The following is a 20,102-nucleotide window of genomic DNA, read 5'->3' on the forward strand; positions in this document are numbered from 1 at the left end:
TGGTTGGTCGGAGAAAGACCAGAGATGAAGGTTGGGCAAGGACTGGACCGGATTCTTTCGAGGACTGGCCGTGAAACCACAGAAACAAACACCCAGGAGCCATAGGAGGCCAATACACATCTCCAATGGCCATAGGAGGCCATGGATTAGGCAGGGATTGAGGTAGATTAGGGTGGGATTATATGGTGGCGACTAGGGTTCATATGAGGTTTCAGAGAGAGTTGAGAGAAGAGGGATTCAAGGGTGTCGTTTGGTGAAGAATGAGGTAGGTTTAGGGGTCTTTCAGGGTTAAAAATGGTAAGCACGAATAATGGTCGTTGATCTGAATGATCAACGACCTAAATTAAAGAGGGCAGGTAGGGGAATTCGTGTTGGGTCATTTAGTTGGGTTAGGGGTCGGGTTTGAATGGGAATTGGGCTAGGGAAATTGGGTTTAATTTGATGCCAGATTTAGGCTAAAATTGAAATGTAATTGGGCTATTATTTAAATAGCCAATTTTTCCCTTTTAAAATTATTAAAATAGTAAATTAATTTTTGGAAATAAATTGCAAGTACTAACATGATTTATAATATATAATTAATAATTTAAAAATATAGGACTTAATTTTATGAATATAAAACACAATTAAATCTTAAAAAGGACTAATATTGCAATTATATGCAATATAGATTAAAAATACTAAATAAATTTGTAAAAATATGCAAAAATTACCTTAGCTATATCTTAGCATAAATATAAAAGTCCAACATATAAATTACAAAAATAATAATTTTGGAAATAATTATTGGGTTTTTTTATAGATAAAAGAGGGAAATACATTGATTTAAAAACCTTTAAAAATTATGGAAAAATAATAAAATATATATATATATATATATATATATATATATATATATATATATATATATATATATATATATATATATATATATATATATATATATATATATATATATATATATATATATATATATATATATATATATATATATATATATATATATATATATATATATATATATATATATATATATATATATAGGGAAATATTGGGTATCAACAATCGTCCCGGAACAGAGGAAGGTTTTTCGACCTATAAATCAGAAGATGTTTCACAAGGCTCGGGAATACACTCCTCAATACGAGGTGGTACTACCATTTTTCTCTTAGAAGAGCGTGATGACGAAGTGGCGTTCTCCTTTTGGGGAACAGTTTTAGAGGTTTTTGCCATTCTTGTTGTAAAATCTCAAAAAGAGAGGAAGAAATTGGTTGAGAGAAGAACACAAGAAAGAAGTAAAAAGAGTTGTTGAAAGTTTTGAGATATAATGAAGAGTAAGGAATGAAGTATTGGAGTATTTATAGGGGCCAGTAGTGCGCGTTGGGAAAAGCCAAAGGATGGCCAACCGTCGTAATCAATTCGAGGCTTTTCAAGAGTCGTGCGAACGTGGCTTTTGAACATCCTCTTTTTTGTCATGTCAATTGCTTACATGACACAACTAGCGTAATGATGGAGGCATTGAAGAGTTGAAGAATTCAAATCGTTCCTTGTTATTTCATTCCAAGAAATGCGAGGACTACCTATATACGGTCAAAATCAGGGAAGGCCGATTTTAATATTTCTATGGTGTTTCGAGCCCGGCCATGGTGGGATCAAATCACATTCCAAGGCTCATCCCCAAAGCACTCGCCTCAAAAGGGTATATCGAAGACTCATCACGGCGTACTTCGAGGCAACATGAAAATTGACGACTACAGTGAAAAGGCGGAAACTCCCAAGGACACGTGATCAGAACTGACAAAGTCTGCAAAGACAGTACAAGCCCGTACAATTCTGTTACATAGCTGTACCAATAGCATTTCTCTATCTTGATTAGACTTGTAATATGTTGGCATTCGCCCCTCCTATATAAAGGGGACCCTGGTCATTTTGGAACACACATGAATATTCAATACAATAGAATATTCTCTTCTTTTCTTTCCTAAACGTGCTCAACAATTACTTTACAGATTTATTACTTGTTCATTTATTATTCATTCCTTGTTCTTTGTTTATTGCCCATTATTAACCGTTAAAGGGTGCTCTCGAGGTCCTATATCGCTGAGCTCGAGGCCCCTAACCTTGTGAACACACTGGTTTGCTTATCATTTCTTGCTCATTTACACTTGGCATTATTCACATAACAACTAGTATTAAGATAAATCACGTATTTTTAGATCCACAAATCAAATATAATTGCTATTACCATTTTTCAAGGTAAACAAAATGATTTTCAGACTTTTCTTGTCGATAATGAACCATCAAATTATTTTGAAACTATATCTTCTTCAGATGCTAATATTGGAAAGAGGCAATAAAAGTTGAAATTGATTCTATTAAGAAAAATAATACATGGATTTTAACTAATTTACCTCCTGGTACAAAGCCTATTGATTGTAAATGGATTTTCAAAAAAATTTAATCCGGTGGATCTTTAGATAAATATAAAGCTGGGTTAGTAGCAAAAGGATTTTCTCAAAAGCAAAATATAGATTATTTTGATACATTTGCACTAGTGAGTAGAATTTCTTCTATTCGAGTTTTAATTGCCTTAAATTCAATTCGTAAGCTTTTTATCCACCAAATGGATGTCAAAACTGCTTTTTTCTAAATGGCGATTTAGAAGAAGAAATTTATATGGTTCAATCTGAAGGCTGTGTCATTCCTGGACAAAAAAAATAAATTTTGTAAATTAATAAATCTCTTTATGGCCTTAAAGAAGCTCTTAAGCAATGGTATGAGAAATATGAACAAGTCTTACTGAGAGACGGTTTTTCTTCAGTTCAGGTGGATAAATGTGTTTATACTAAAATGATAGACAATGAATATGTGATAATATGTCTGTATGTTGATGACATGCCTATATTTGATATAAATTTAAATATAGTGCAAAGTACAAAATTATTTCTATTTACTAATTTTGATATGAAAGATCTGGGTGAAGTAAATACAATATTGGGAGTTAAAGTTACAATGAGTGAAGATGGAATAATGTTGTCACAAGACCATTATGTTGAGAGACTTCTTAAGAAGTTTGAATATTTTAATGTCACATCTGTGAGCACTCCTTTCGATGCTAACTCTAAGTTGAAAAAATATAATGGTGACCCAGTTGCTCAGTCTAAATATGCTCAGATTATTGGGAGTTTGATGCATTCAATGAATTTACAAGGCCTGATATAGCCTGTGCAATGTGTAGACTGAGTAGATATACTCATAATCCCAACAGAAAGCATTGGTATGCATTATATAGACTAATGAAATATTTGAGAGGAACCATGAATTATGGTATCCTATATAGTGGATTTCCTTCTACTTTAAAAGGGTATAGTGATGCAAACTAGATCTCTGATTCAAATGAGACAAAATCTACTAGTGGTTATGTATTCACCTTTGGTGGTTGTGCAATATCGTGAAAATCAACTAAAGAGACGATCATTGTTAGATTGAGTATGGAACCAGAGTTTGTATCTCTGGAGTTAGCTGGTTTTGAGGCTGAGTAACTAAGAAACTTTCTTAGCTAATATCCCTTTAATAAAGGACGTATTGCCTCCTGTGTCTATGCATTGTGATTGTCAAACGGCAATAGTTATTGCAAAGAATAAATCTTATAATTGTAAAAGTAGACACATGAAATTGAGACATGATGTCATAAAACAACTATTGAGAGATGGAATAATTTCCATTGATTATGTGAAGTCAGAGATAAATTTGGTCAATCCTCTCACTAAACATGTGGGAAGAAAATTAATTCTTCAAACCTCAAAAGAGATGGGGTTAAGGCCTATATGTTGTCCATAGAGATAATAACCTAACCTATGTGATTGGAGATCCCATGAAGTAGGTTCATATAGGTAATAACAAGTTGATATTGACATTGAAGCACTAAAAGAGAGTACTTGACTGCTACTAGTTGAGAGATTGAGTTATAACTCTTAATGAAATTCATATTCCTTATGGATTGTGTATTTAAAAGCAGTATACACTTGATGAATTCACCTATATGAGAGTGGAGTGGGGCCGCTCCTATGAGATTTTGGCCTAGTCTCTAGAGCTCTCATGAATAACCAGGCACGCGCATGGCCTATTGGGCGCAAAATCGCATTGAACAGCAAAATTACCGGGGGTCGAAATTTGATTGATAAAATCTTTGACTTACAATAAGAGTTATTGGTTCATAGAAATATTATATTTCACCAGTAATTCTGTGAGTTAAATTTTATTGATCTAAGTTTGGTTCATAGTCCAGAAGACACCAAGCCTATTGTATTTAGACCATACAAATCCAGCAAATCTTACTCCTCTTTTATGAATTTTTTGAAAATATATGGGGGGACTGTTGTGATATTTCTAAAAAAGTAGACAAATGTCCATCCAATGGGCAAGATGTATGCAAGTAAAGTGGACAAATATCCATTCATGTGTCAAGATGCATGCAAGTCTTGACAATCATACTTGACAAATGGCAAGAAAAGCCTTAAGTTTTTTTGCCTATAAAAGGGTCTTCCCTTAAGCCAATTTCATATAGCAAAAATATCATTTCTCTCCTTTCCTTTCACGCCTCTCTTCTTCCTTTGTTGTCCAATATTAAATATTAGTTGTTTCCTTTTTTATTTACTTTTCCTACTAACTAGCTTGGTTTGTAATTTAATATTTTACTTATTCTTGTATCCTCTAAATAAATTAGAGATGAGTTTGTTTAATCCTGGGGAAACATTTCACATTGTTGAAATAGTTTTTTAGGACAATGCTCAGCACAACTCAAGTCAATCCGTATATCTGCTTACAAATAATATTGAAGCAGTGTTATTATTGAAATGCTTGGTCTCTCAATTACTACAATTCAATAGGTCAGACTTTTAATTTTAAGATAAGGTGTCTAAATATAAAAATATGAGGTTCAATTAAGAGGTTGCTCATGAGTTTGGCTTAGAAAGACTAATTTACTACTAGAAAACATCATAACACAGAGAACCAAAGAAACCTATCATAAATTCGGACCCTCTATGGTTCAACCTTTAAGATTTTTCTATTGGAACTTGAAAAGTTTAATCCATTTTATATTTAAAGTTAAAGATTCATATTTAGTATTACTTGTTACAATTTTACTATATATTTGTATATAAATTTATGTTTCGCGTCAAAAGTATTGGGTTCAAAAAATTCATTAGCGTTAAGCAGCATCCATGCTTGCATGGATTAGGTACGTCGTTCCCATACATGAATTGGATCCATACATCTAAGAAATGGTGAGAATATGCATACAAGTAATTTTATTGGAACATTAAATATAACTAATAGAATACTTGAATATTTCCTTTTGAAGAATCTAGATTTCAAATAAATAAATTCAAACTTGAAAAATAATTTTCCTTATTCTGAAGAATGAGGGACAAAGGATCGAGATGAAGTTGGGACTTAAAGATCTAATTAAACAATATATAAACAAGTAAATTCCTTATAGGTTGTGCACTTCAATAAAAGGCAAAAATATAAAATAAAAATAAAAATTAAAAAAACCAAATTTGTTCAACAATATCACTAATTACGAACTTTATCTTGTGTCGGACCTTTAATTAATTGTGGAAAATAAATAGAGCAATTTATGCTATATACCTACTAAAGACAAACTAATTACCCGCTTTTACCTACTCTTAAAATAGTTACACTATATACCTAGCCGACCAAAACTATTTACCCGTATACCCATTTTTCTTATTTATTCTTCTACTGCAACTATGCAGTTTAAAGTTGCCTTGTACTTTTTCCCTATATTTTTCTTCTCCTTCTCTTTCTTCACTTTCTCTAATTGGATTATATCCCTCCCTGTAATCTCTGATCAATCCACTTTTTCTATCCTCTCTTTTTTATGTATTCCAGGAAAACAAAGCTAGAAAGTAAATCTATAAAAAAAAATAGGTTTTTAATATATTCTTCTCAAAATTCTCAATCTCACTGCATTCGACAGATTTTGGCTTTCTCTATATGAGATTTTTATTCAACGTCACGCGCGATCCTCGTACTAATCACCTAAAAACACCCGATTACTTAATTGGATGTTGTGTTCAAAGTTGTTTTCCAGAGATTTTCTTGTTAAACTCTTTTTCAAACTTCAGATCTGGAATTTTGTGTGTATTTGAAGACCAACCATTGTTGAGCTTGAAACTCTTGAATTTAAAAATCCTTTTTGAAGTTTTGTTGTTTGATTCGAATTGGGTATTATAAAATATTATTTATAGTACCTTTTGGGAAGTTCATATTGAAATTTAGACGAAGCTCTCATTTATTTTTCAAATACTTTTCTAAATGAACTATTTAATGGAATTCCATGGAGGTATTATTCATTGCATAAGCTCTCGTTGAGTTAATTAGATTATGTGACAATTGATATTATTTTATTTTAATAATTGAATTAAAAAAAAGTAAACTCTTTGCATACAATTATATACTTTGTTGGTATAACTATATACTATATTGGTATCATATGTTAGTTGAAATATTTTTTGGTTGTATTAGCTACATTTAATTGGTACACTATTTGATTTTTCTTTAGTAACCGTAGAATAGTATTCTATCTTGAATTTTTTTTATTTTCCTTTATGCATGTGTATTATGTAATCATTCTGATTTTTTCTTTATGCGTTTGTTTTATATAATAGTATTATAGTACAATATCTTGAAATACATTCTTATATTAATATGTGGTACACTATTTTTTGATTTTTCTCTTTATGCATGTGTATTATGTAATAGTACTATAGTCATATATCAACAACAACAACCCAGTAAAATCCCACCACTACTATAGTCATATATAGTTGTCTAAATTAATTAGTAGAATTGTATACCCTATTGGTATAATTATGTCATATTTGTATCATATGGTAGTTGGAATATTTTTGGTTATTTTAGCTGCATTTTTAAGTGAATTCTATTCTAAAATGATTTATATGATCATGTTTTGCTGTGTTGGATTTTCTTGTACCTATGGATATAGATTTTATGTATTATGTAATAGTTTTTATAGTTATGTGTAGTTATTGGAACGATCCCGTAAAAATTATATACCCTATTAATATAGCTATATACTATATTGATATCATATGCTAGTTGAATCATTGTTTGGTTGTATTAGCTGCATTTAATTGGTACACCGTTTGATTTTCTTTTAATAATAGTAAAATAGAACAATATTTTGAAATACTTTATTTTATTAATATGTGGTACACTTTTTTTATTGTTCTCTTTATGCATATGTGTTATGTAATAGTAGTATAATCATATAATTGCCGAAAATTAACCAGTAAAGTCGTATACCATGTTGGTATAGTTATATACCATATCTTGTAATTTATGGTGCTCAACAACAGTCAGTGTGATATTCAGTAAATTAGATTAAGTGACAACTGATATTATTTCTATTTAATAATTGGATTTAAAAAATGAAAAAAAAAAGACAAAAGGTATATTATACTAGTTATATTTAAAAAAAAGGTGAACAGATATTTACTATATCAATTATTTTTTCTTATTGTATAAAAAAAAAGAATAACAAAAAAATAGTGAAAACAGTAAATAAAATTAGATTATAAATAGAAAAAGAATATAAAAAAAGAAGTTAAATGAAATTAGAAAAGGAAAAAAGGAAAAAATAAGAAGAAAATGAGAAAAAAGAAAAGGAGAAAAGAAAGAAAAAAAGGAAAAAAAAGAAAAGTATCATAGAAATAAAAAAGATTTGGAGAAAAAAAGAGAAAATTTCCCCACAAAAACTAGTATGGGTAGGAAATGTAATTAGTTTGATGGGTAGAAAAACAAATGGATAGGCAAGGGTAAATAGTTTTGTTTTTATGGGTAACTGTGTCATTCTCCCAATAAATAAGGCAACTAAGTTGCGGTGGGATGGAATACTTATTGTAACGACCCGATCGGTCGTTTTGAACTCTAGCGCGTCGTTCGGCAATTTGAGGCCATGAGCAGCTTCACTTCAGGTATTATGACTTGTACGCGTGGTGGGAATTGAAATTTGGGAAGTTTGGAGTTGAATTGGAAAGAAAATTCTCATTTTGAAAGCTTTAAATTTGAAAAATTGACTAAGGTTGGATTCTTGAGTAAACGGCCTCGGAATCGGGATTTGAAGGTTCCAACAGATTCGTATGATGCTTTCGGATTTGGGCATATGTTTGGATTGGGTTTTGGATGATCCGAAAGCGTTTCGGCGTCTATTGTGGAAGTTAGTATTTTGGAAGAATTTCATAAATTTGGGTTGAAGTGCATTTCATTGTTATCGACGTCCGTTTGGGATTCCTAGTTAGGGAATAGCTCTGGATGGTGATTCTGGTACTGGGACCGCGCCCGGTTATAGATTTGAAGGTCCGTAGGTCAATTCGGGGCCATTTGGCAAAAGTTAGAAATTTGAAGGTTTTTGAGAAGTTTAACCGTGTCACGACCCAAATTTTTTTCACCCTCGGGAGTCGTGATGGCGCTCTTTTCAATTAACACATTACTTCTTTTAACAATTATCAGTGATAGCATGAGAACAGCGGAATTAAATAAGTAAGCGGAAGACTTAAATTAAATAAGCTGAACAATAATGCGAAGTCAACATATGCCTCTACCCACACTCACGAACTACTAAGAGTACTAAATACAACTGTTTGAAAGAAATATAACACTATTTGTTCCGAATACATGAGATAACAGAATGAAATATAATATAGAGGAGACGCCGGGCCTGCGGACGCCTGCAAGGCTACCTCAGTATCTCGGTGGACTGAAGGATGGCTCCCGCGCTACTGCTGCTGATCATTACCTGGATCTGTGCAAAAGAGCACAGAGTGTAGTATCAGCACAACCGACCCCATGTACTGGTAAGTGCCGTCCTAACCTCGGCGAAGTAATGACGAGGCTAGGACCAGACTACCAAATAACCTGTGAAGTTCAAATATCTATATGTACAGCAAAAAAGAAATACAGGAAATAATCAGTCAATGTGGGAAGGGGAAACATATTGTGGGGAGGTAACAGTTCCAAATAGAAAATCTCAATAAAAGAAAGAAACTTCAAAGCCAAAATATCAACAAGAATCAGAATTCAATGATTTGCACGGCATCACCCTTCGTGCTTTTACTCTCATCCTCACTCAAACAATATTTATAATAAAAATGTGCACGGCATCACCCTTCGTGCTTTTACTTTGGTTCTCACCAAATCAATCGTATCATAACAATGTGCACGACATCACCCTTCGTGCTTTAGCTCTCTTTCCTTACCACATAGTCAATTAATATCGGTATGGAATGGTATATCCTACGGCACGGCATCACCCTTCGTGCTTTAAACTCTTTCTTCATAATAGCAAACAATGCACGACATCACCCTTCGTGCTTTAGCGCTCTTCCTCACCCAAACAACAATCACAAACAAAGGGGCAAGGGAGTAAACAAATAATAATAGAAATCCTGGCAAGGGAACATAATTAAAAAGTTAAATCCCTACAAGGGAACAATATCAATAATCTCAGCATCCCGGCAAGGGAGATAATCAACAAAGCAACAAACATCCCGGCAAGGGAGCAATTTAATAACTCTTTCTCTTTCTTTCACTTTTACTTCTTAACTCACTTTACCACTTGAGCCAATGCTCCAAAGGGTTCAATCATTTCATATACTTTCACACTTAGTAATATAACTCGAGCCAATGCTCCTCGAAGTTCAAAGATCACAATTTCTTTGACATGCTTTTTACCACATATAGAAATCAACATTAAGGCATGAAAGATACAACAAAATCAGAATATCCGCAATATAAAGACTCACGGTCATGCTAGATACCAACGTATAGATACTCGTCACCATGCCTATACGTCGTACTCGACAATTAGCACGTAGCAAATAAGACTCAACTCCTATACCTCAAGCTAAGGTTAGACCAAACACTTACCTCAAACTTCCACAGCCAAATCAATCCTCAATTACCGTTTTTCCTCTCGAATTTGGCTTCAAAGCGATTGTATCTATACAATAATGACTTCAATACATCAATAAATGCTAAACAATGCGAACCCAATGCCTAATTATAGCTTTCCAAGCATTCTTCTCAAAATTCCAAAAATCGACCCCGGGCCCGCTTGGTCAAAACACGAGGTTCGGACCATAATTAAATCACACATTCACCCACGAGCCTGAATATATTATTTATTTTCAAATTCGACCCCAAAACGAGGTCTAAATCAAGAAAAATCAAAAAGCCCTAACTCTACCCAATTCCCTAATTTCTACCCTTAATTACATGTTTTAGGCCTAGATTTTCAGTAGATGTTGATGAAAAATGAAGGAAACGAGTTAAAGATTACTAACCCAAGAGATTATGGTGAAGAATTGCTTCAAGGATCGCCTAAGAGCTTTGGAGAAGAAGAGGTTTTGTGAAATTTTGAGAAATCCCATAAGTGTTCTGTTTTTGTCTTTTAAAAAATCACTGGGCGATTTTACTCTACGCGTTCGCGATGGGTCAGGATGGTTAGCCTTCGCGTTCGCGTTAACTGGCTCGCGATCGCGAAGCTTTAGCTCCTCAAGCCCTCGCGTTCGCGTCCTACAGGTCACGTTCGCGTAAGGTAACTACCCCTCCCCTGCCTAGGCCCATTTGGCCTTCGTGTTCGCGTGGCCAGGAATGCGTTCGCGAAGGTATAGCCCCCCACTGCCTCGCGTTCGTGACCTAGTCTACGCGTTCACGTAGAAGGGAATTTCCTTCAGCAAATTTACTCATCGCGTTCGCGAGGGTTCTCCCGCGAACGCGAAGAAGACCATACCAGAACTGGAGACCTGCAACTTTCATAAGTCTAAAACCACTCTGAAACACTCCCGAGCCCTTGGGGCTCCTAACCAAACACATGAACTAACTCAACATCATCGTACGAACCTATCAGTACGATCAAATCGCCTAAATAACCTCAAAACAATGAATCAAACCTCAAAATCAAGAATTTTTCCAATTTCTTCATCAAGTTCCAAATTTAGGATTTCAAGTCCGAAACACGTCAAACGACGTCCGATTTTAACCAAACTTTACATAAACATCTTAAATCATATATAAGATCTATACCGGAGGCTGGAACCAAAATATGGGCCCGATGCCAACACGTTCTAATCAAATTTCATTTCAATTTTCCTTAACAATTTCAGAAAAATAATTTCCTTTAAAAATTCACTTCTTGGGCTCGGGACCTCGGAATTCGATTTCGGGTATATGCCCGAGTCCCATATTTTTCTACGGACCCTCCGGGACCATCAAATCATGGGTCCGGGTCCGTTTACCCAAAATATTGACCGAAGTCAAATTTATTCATTTTAAACTCAAAACTTAGCATTTTTCACAAAATTTCATATTTAAGCTTTACGGCTACGCGCCCAGAATGCGCACACAAATCGAGGCAACTTTAAATAAGGTTTTCAAGGCCTCGAAAGCATAGAATGGATGAGAAAACAGGTGATGCTCCATCGGCCACCACATTCTCCACATCTAAAACAATCGTTCGTCCTCTAACGAACAGAAGAAGGAAGTACCTGAGTTGGGAAATAGGTGAGGATAACGGCTCCGCATGTCGGACTCGGACTCCCAGGTCGATGCCTCAGGAGGCTGACCTCTCCACTGAACACGAACAGAAGGGAAACTCCTGGATCTCAACTGACGAACCTGCCGGTCTAGAATAGCTACCGGCTCTTCCTCATAGGACAAGTCCTTGTCCAACTGGACAGTGTTGAAATCTAACACGTGGGATGGATCGCCGTGATACTTCCAAAGCATGGACACATGGAACACTGGATGCACGGCTGATAATCTCTATGGCAATTCAAGTCTATAAGCCACATCTCCCACTCGATCAAGAACCTCAAACGGACCCATACTGCGTCTAACGAAATGACCCATACTGCATCGAACTTCCTCCGAGTCTGCGGGAGCCCAACAATGAAATCTATAGTGATTCGCTCCCACTTCCACTCGGGAAGCTCAATCCTCTGAAATAATCCACCAGGCCTCTGATGCTCATACTTAACCTGCTGACAAGTCAAACACCAAGCCACATGTGCAACAATATCCTTCTTCATTCTACGCCACCATTAATGCTGCCGTAAATCCTAATACATCTTCGCGGCGCCCGGATGAATAGAGTATCGGGAACTATTGGCCTCCTCTAAAATCAACTCCCGAAGCCCATCCACATTAGGCACACAAACTCGACCATGCAATCTCAAAACTCCATCTGCATCTAAGGTAAACTACTTGGCACCTACACGCTGCACCGTGTCTTTAAGGACACACAAACGGGGATCATCAAACTGCCGATCACGGATACGCTCTAATAATGAAGAACGAGCGACCGTACAAGCTAATACTCGACTAGGATCAGAAATATCCAACCTCACAAATCGATTGGCCAAAGCCTGAACATCCAAAGCAAGCGGCCTCACACCGACTAGAATATAAGCAAGACTGCCCATACTGGCTGACTTTCTACTCAAAGCATCGGCCACCACATTGGCCTTTCACGGGTGATATAAGATAGTGATATCATAATCCTTCAACAACTCCAACCACCTCCTCTGCCTCAAATTCAACTCCTTTTGCTTGAAAAAATACTGAAGACTCTTGTGATCAGTGAACACCTCACATGTCACGCCATACAGATAATGCCTCCAAATCTTCAATGTATGAACAATGGCTGCCAACTCTAAATCATGCACCGGATAGTTCTTCTCATGTATCTTCAACTGCCGCGAAGCATAGGCAATGACCTTGCCATCCTACATCAACACTGCACCAAGCCCAATGCGACATGCGTCACAATAAACGGTATAAGGCCCTGAACCTGTGGGCAAAACTAACACTGGTGCCGTAGTCAGAGCTATCTTGAGCCTCTGAAATCTCACCTCACACTCGTACGACCATCTAAACTGGGCACCCTTTTGGGTCAACCTGGTCATCGGAGCTGTAATTGATGAAAACCCCTCCACGAACCGACGATAGTAGCCTGCCAATCCCAAGAAACTTCGAATCTTTGTAGCTGATGCTGGTCTAGGCCAGTTCTTGACTGCCTCAATCTTCTTCGGATCAACCTGAATACCCTCTGCTGACACAACATGACCCGGGAATGCAACTGAACTCAACCAGAACTCACACTTTGAGAACTTAGCATATAACTGACTATCCTTCATAGTCTAAAGAATCACACTGAGATGCTGCTCGTGCTCCTCCTGGCTACGGGAATATATCAAAATATCATCAATGAAGACGATTACTAACGAGTCCAAATAAGGCCTGAACACTCGGTTCATCAAATCCATAAAGGTTGTTGGGGCATTTGTCAACCCGAATGACATAATCAAGAACTCATAATGTTGTACCGAGTTCGGAAAACTGTCTTAGGGACATCGGATGCCCTAATCCTCAATTGATGGTAGCCAGATCTTAAGTCGATCTTTGAAAATACCTTGGCACCCTGAAGTTAATCGAACAAATCATCAATCCGCGGCAGTGGATACTTATTCTTGATGGTGACCTTGTTTAACTGCCGGTAATCAATGCACATTCTCTTCGAACCATCCTTTTTCTTAACAAATAAAACCGGCGCACCCCAAGGCGAAATGTTGGGTCTAATGAAACCCTTCTCAAGCAAGTCCTGCAACTGCTCCTTCAACTCTTTCAACTCTGGCGGGGCCATGCGATATGGCAGAATAGAAATGGGTTGAGTGCTCGGAGCCAAATCAATGCAGAAGCCAATATCCCTATCGGGTGGCATCCCCGGCAGGTCTGAAGGGAATACCTCAGGAAACTCGCTAACAATATGCACATAATCAATAGAGGGAACCTCAACACTAGAATAGCGAACATACGCCAAATAGGCCAAATACCCCTTCTCGACCATACGTCGAGCCTTCACAAACGAGATAACACTGCGGGTAGAATGACTAGGCGTCCCTGTCCACTTTAAACGGGGCAAATCTGGTAAGGCTAAGGTCATAGTCTTGGCATAACAGTCCAAGATAGCATGATAAGGTGATAACCAGTCCATCCCCAATATAACATTGAAATCAACCATGTCTAAAAGCAACAAATCAATACGGGTCTCAAGACCCCCAATCACCACAATACAAGAACGATGAACTCGATCGACCACAATAGAATCACCTACCGATGTAGACACATAAATAGGAATACTCAATAAATCACTAGGCATGACCAGGTACGGTGCAAAATAAGATGACACATACGAATACGTAGACCCTGGATCAAATAGCACTGAAACATCTCTATCACAAACCAGAATGGTAACTGTAATGACTGCATCTAAAGCCTTATCCTCGGGCCTAGCTGGAAGGGCGTAACATCGGGGCTGGGCCCCACCACCCTGAACTACCTCCTAGGACGGCCTGCTGCTGGCTGGCCTCCACCTCTAACGGCATGAGCTCCACCTCTAGGGCCTCTACCTCCACCTCTAGCACTTCTACCCCCACCTCTAACTGGCTGGGCGAGCTGTGGAACACCTGGTGCTTGTACCATAGCACGAGAACCCTGATGCTGAGAGCTACCGGTGCTCGAGGGCAAAACCTGGCAATGTGACCCGGATCACCACAAGTGTAACAAGCCCTCGGCTGCTGAGACTGCAGACCTTGTCGACCTGAATGACCACCTCGGAAACTCTGAAGCGGCGGTGCACTGATGGGAGCTGGTGGTGCACTGTAAGGCTGCTAATCAGAATAATGCATCTGAGAACCACGACCACCTGAAGTACCATGTGAAACCTGGAGAGCTGACTGAAAGGACCTGGGAGAATGACCTCTACCATATTAATCTCTACCTCCAGATGAGGTACCACTGAATCTGCCTAAATGACGGGGCCTCTTATACGACCCATGACCACCTCCCTATGACAGAACCATCTCAACTTTGCGAGCCACATTGGCCGCCTCCTGAAAGGTGATCTCGCTCCCGGCCTCCTTGGCCATCTGAAGATGAATCAGCTGAATATGACCATCAATAAACCTCGTCACCCTCTCTCTCTCTCTCGGTGGGAAGTATGACAAGAGCATGGCGAGCTAGATCGATGAACCTATCTCATACTGGGTGACCGTCATGGAACCCTGCTAGAGGTGCTCAAACTGCCTCTAAAAGGCCTCTCTCTGAGTCACGAGGAGAAACTTCTCCAAAAACAATGCTGTGAACTGCTCCCAAGTCAAAGATGGTGAACTGGCTGGTCTAGCTAAGCAATAATCCCTCCACTAAGTCTTGGCAGATCCAGACAGATGAAAGGTAGCAAAATCAACTCCATTGGTCTTAACGATCCCCATGTTCCAAAGAACCTCGTGACAACTATCCAGATAATCATGGGGATCCTTAGTATATGCACCGCTGAATGTAGAAGTGAAGAGCTTGGCGAACCTATCCAGCCTCCACAAAGCATCGGCGGACATAGCCGCTCCATCGTCGGTCTGAGCTACTACACCCGGCTGAACTACCATAGCTGGTTGAACCACTAGAACCTGAACCTGGTGAGCTACCTACTCCGGAGTGCGAGTAGCAGGAGTCTGAGCTCCTCCTCCAGCCTGAGAAGTGGTTGGTGCTACAGGAAGCAAACCTGCTCGGGTGACACTCTCCATGAGGCCCACCAATCGGACCAGAGCGTCCTGAAGAACTAGGGTAGCAATAAACCCTTCTAGGACCTGAGCTGGGCCCACCGGAACTGCTGGGGCCGGAACCTCCTCCTCAAAATCAACCTAAGGCTCTGCCACTAGTGCTGCTGCTCGGGGCTGAACTCTGCCCCTACCTCGGCCTCTAGCACGGCCTCGGCCTCGCCCTCTGCCCCAAGTGGGAGCTGCTACTGGGGGCTCAGGCTGCTGAGCGATAGATGAGGAAGCACGTGTTCTCGCCATCTACGAAAGAACAGAGTAGAAATCCAATTAGCATTTGAGGAACAAATCCGCACGACAAGAAAGAACAAATGTGAAATTTTCCTAACTTTGTTGCCTATGGGGGATAAATACAGATGTCTTTGTATCGATCCCTCAGACTCTACTGAGCTTGTCCGTGAGTTGTGACGCCTATCTAACCTAGAGCTCTAATACCAACTTGTCACGACCCGGATTTTTTTTCCACCCTCGGGAGTCGTGATGGAGCCTATTAATGAGAGCTAGGGGTATCATGAGAACAATGAAATTAAATAAGTAAGCGGAAGACTTAAATTAAATAAGTTGAACAATAATGCGAAAGTCAACATACGCCTCTACCCAAGAACTGGTGTCACATCACTCACGAACTACTAAGAGCACTAAATACAACCGTTTGAAAGAAATATAATATTGTTTGTCCCGAATACATGAGATAACAGAATGAAATATAAGATAGAGGAGACGCCAGGACTGCGGACGCCTACAAGGCTACCTCGGTGTCTCGGTGGACTGAAGGTTGGCTCCCGCGTTGCTGCTGTTGTCCATTACCTGGATTTGTGCAAAAGAGCACAGAGTGTAGTATCAGTACAACCGACCCTATGTGCTGGTAAGTGCTTAGCCTAACCTCGGCGAAGTAGTAACGAGGCTAGGACCAGACTACCAAATAACCTGTGCAGTTCAAATATCTATATGTACAGCGGAAAATAAATATAGGAAATAATCAGTCAATATGGGAAGGGTAAACATACTATGGGGAGGTAACAGTTCCAAATAGAAAACCTCAATAAAAGAAAGAAACAACAAAGCCAGAATATCAACAAGAATCAGAATTCAACAATTTGCACGGCATCACCCTTCGTGGTTTTACTCTCGTCCTCACCCAAACAATATTTATAATAAAAATGTGCACGACCCTTCGTGCTTTTACTCTCGTTCTCACCAAATCAATCGTATCATAACAATGTGCACGACATCACCCTTCGTGCTTTTACTCTCTTTCCTTACCATATAGTCAATGAATATCGGTACGGAATGGTATATCATACAGAACGACATCACCCTTCATTATTTACACTCTTTCCTCACAATAGCAAACAATGCACGGCATCACCCTTCGTGCTTTAATGCTCTTCCTCACCCAAACAACAATCACAAACAAAGGGGCAAGGGAGTAAACAAATAATAATAGAAATCTCGGCAAGGGAACATAATTAAATAGTTAAATCCCGGCAAGGGAACAATATCAATAATCTCAGCATACCGGCAAGGGAGATAATCAACAAAGCAACAAACATCCCGGCAAGGGAGCAATTTAATAACTCTTTCTCTTTCTTTCACTTTTACTTCTTAACTCACTTTACCACTTGAGCCAACGCTCCAAAGGGTTCAATCATTTCATATACTTTCACACTTGGTAATATAACTCGAGCCAATGCTCCTCGAAGTTCAAAGATCACAATTTCTTTCACATACTTTTTACCACATATAGAAATAATCATAAAGGCATGAAAGATACAATAAAATCAAAATATCCGCAATATAAAGACTTACGGTCATGCTAGACACCAATGTATAGATACTCGTCACCATGCATATACGTCGTACTCGACAATTAGCACGTAGCAAATAAGACTCAACTCTTATTCCCTCAAGCTAAGGTTAGACCAAACACTTACCTCAAACTTCTACGGCCAAATCAATCTTCAATTACCGCTTTTCCTCTTGAATTTGGCTTCAAAGCGATTGTATCTATACAATAATGACTCCAATACATCAATAAATACTAAACAACGCGAACCCAATGCCTAATTGTAGCTTTTCAACCATTCTTCCCAAAATCCCAAAAATCAACCCCGAGCTCGCTTGGTCAAAACACGAGGTGTGGACCAAAATCAAATCACACATTCACCCACGAGCATGAATATATAATTTGTTTTCAAATTCGACCCCAAAATAAGGTCTAAATCAAGAAAATTAAAAAGCCCTAACTCTACCCAATTCCCTAATTTCTACCCTTAATTACATGTTTTAGGCCTAGATTTTCAATAGATGTTGATGAAAAATGAAGGAAACGAGTTAAAGATTACTAACCCAAGAGATTATGGTGAAGAATTGCTTCAAGGATTGCTTAAGAGTTTTGGAGAAGAAGACGTTTTGTGAAATTTTGAGAAATCCCGCATGTGTTCTGTTTTTGTCTTTTAAAATATCACCGGGCGATTTTACTCTACGCGTTAACGATGGGTCAGGATGGTTAGCTTTTGCATTTGCTTTAACGGGCTCGCGATCACAAAGCTTTATCTCCTCGAGCCCTCGCGTTCGCGTCCTACAGGTCACGTTCGCGTAAGGTAACTACCCCTCCCCTACCAAGGCCTATTTGGCCTTCGCGTTCGCGTGGCCAAGAACGTGTTCGCGAAGGTATAGCCCTCTGCTGCCTCGCATTCGTGACCTGGTCTATGCGTTCGCGTAGAAGGGAATTTCCTTCAGCAAATTTACTCATCGCGTTCGCGAGGGTTCTCCCGCGAACGCAAAGAAGACCATACCAGAACTGGAAACTTGCAACTTTCATAAGTCTAAAACCACTCTGAAACACTCCCGAGCCCTCGGGGCTCCTAACCAAACACATGCACTAACTCAACATCATCGTACGAACCTATTAGTGCGATCAAATCGCCTAAATAACCTCAAAACAATGAATCAAACCTCAAAATCAAGAATTTTTCCAATTTCTTCATCAAGTTTCAAATTTAGGATTTCAAGTCCGAAACACGTCAAACGACGTCCGATTTTAACCAAACTTTACATAAACATCTTAAATCATATATAAGACCTGTACCGGGCACCAGAACCAAAATACGGGCCCGATACCAACACTTTCTAATCAAATTTCATTTCAATTTTCCTTAACAATTTCAGAAAAACAATTTCCTTTAAAAATTCACTTCTCGGTCTAGGGACCTCGGAATTCAATTTCAGGCATACGCCCGAGTCCCATATTTTTCTACGGATCCTCTGGGACTGTCAAATCACGGGTCCGGGTCTGTTTACCAAAAATGTTGACCGAAGTTAAATTTATTCATTTTAAACTCAAAACTTAGCATTTTTCACAGAATTTCATATTTAAGCTTTCCGACTATACGCCCAAACTGTGCACGCAAATTGAGGCGACTCTAAATAAGGTTTTCAAGGCCTTGGAAGTACAGAATGGATGAGAAAACATGTGAGGACCCTTTGGGTCGTCATAGACTGGAAGTGAACTTTTTGATAACGAGGTCGTATTCTGATTCTGAAAATTGGAATAGGTCCGTAATGTTGAATATGACTTGTGTGCAAAATTTGAGGTCAATCGGATGTGATTTGATAGGTTTCGGCATCGAATGTAGAAGTTTGAAGTTCTAAAGTTCATTAAGCTCGAATTGGGGTGTGATTCATGATTTTGGTATTAATTGATATGATTTGAGGCCTCGAGCAGGTCCATGTTGGGTTGTAGGACTGGTTTGTGTGATTGGACGGGGTCTCGGGGGCCTCGGATTTGTTTCGGGATGGTTTCAGATCATTTCGGGCTATGTTAGACTGATGTTGCTGGTATCTGGTTTCCCTCATCGCGAATTTGAAGGGTGTCCCGTGTTCGCGGAGAGGAATTTAAGGTAGAGAACATGATGGCCCGACCGGTCGTTTTGAACTCTAGTGCGTTGTTCGGCGGTTTGAGGCCATGAGTAGCTTCATTTCAAGTGTTATGACTTGTACGCGTGGTCGGAATTGAAATTTAGGAAGTTATGAGTTGAATTGGAAAGAAAGTTCTCATTTTAAAAGCTTTAAGTTGGAAGAATTGACTAAGGTTAGATTCTTGAGTAAACGACCACGGAATCGAGATTTGAAGGTTCCAATAAGTTCATATGATGATTTCGCACTTGGGCGAATGTTCGGATCGGGTTTTGGATGACCTAGGAGTGTCTCGCCATCTATTGTATAAATTGGTATTTTGGAAGAATTTCATAAATTTGGGTTCAAGTGCATTTCAATATTATCAATATCTGTTTGGGATTCCGAGTCAGGGAATAGCTCCGTATGATGATTCTGGTACTAGGAGCATGCTCGGTTATGGATTTGGAGGTCCTAGGATATTTT

This window comes from Nicotiana sylvestris, chromosome 7 (assembly GCF_000393655.2).
Source record: "Nicotiana sylvestris chromosome 7, ASM39365v2, whole genome shotgun sequence".
NCBI classification, from domain to species: domain Eukaryota; kingdom Viridiplantae; phylum Streptophyta; class Magnoliopsida; order Solanales; family Solanaceae; genus Nicotiana; species Nicotiana sylvestris.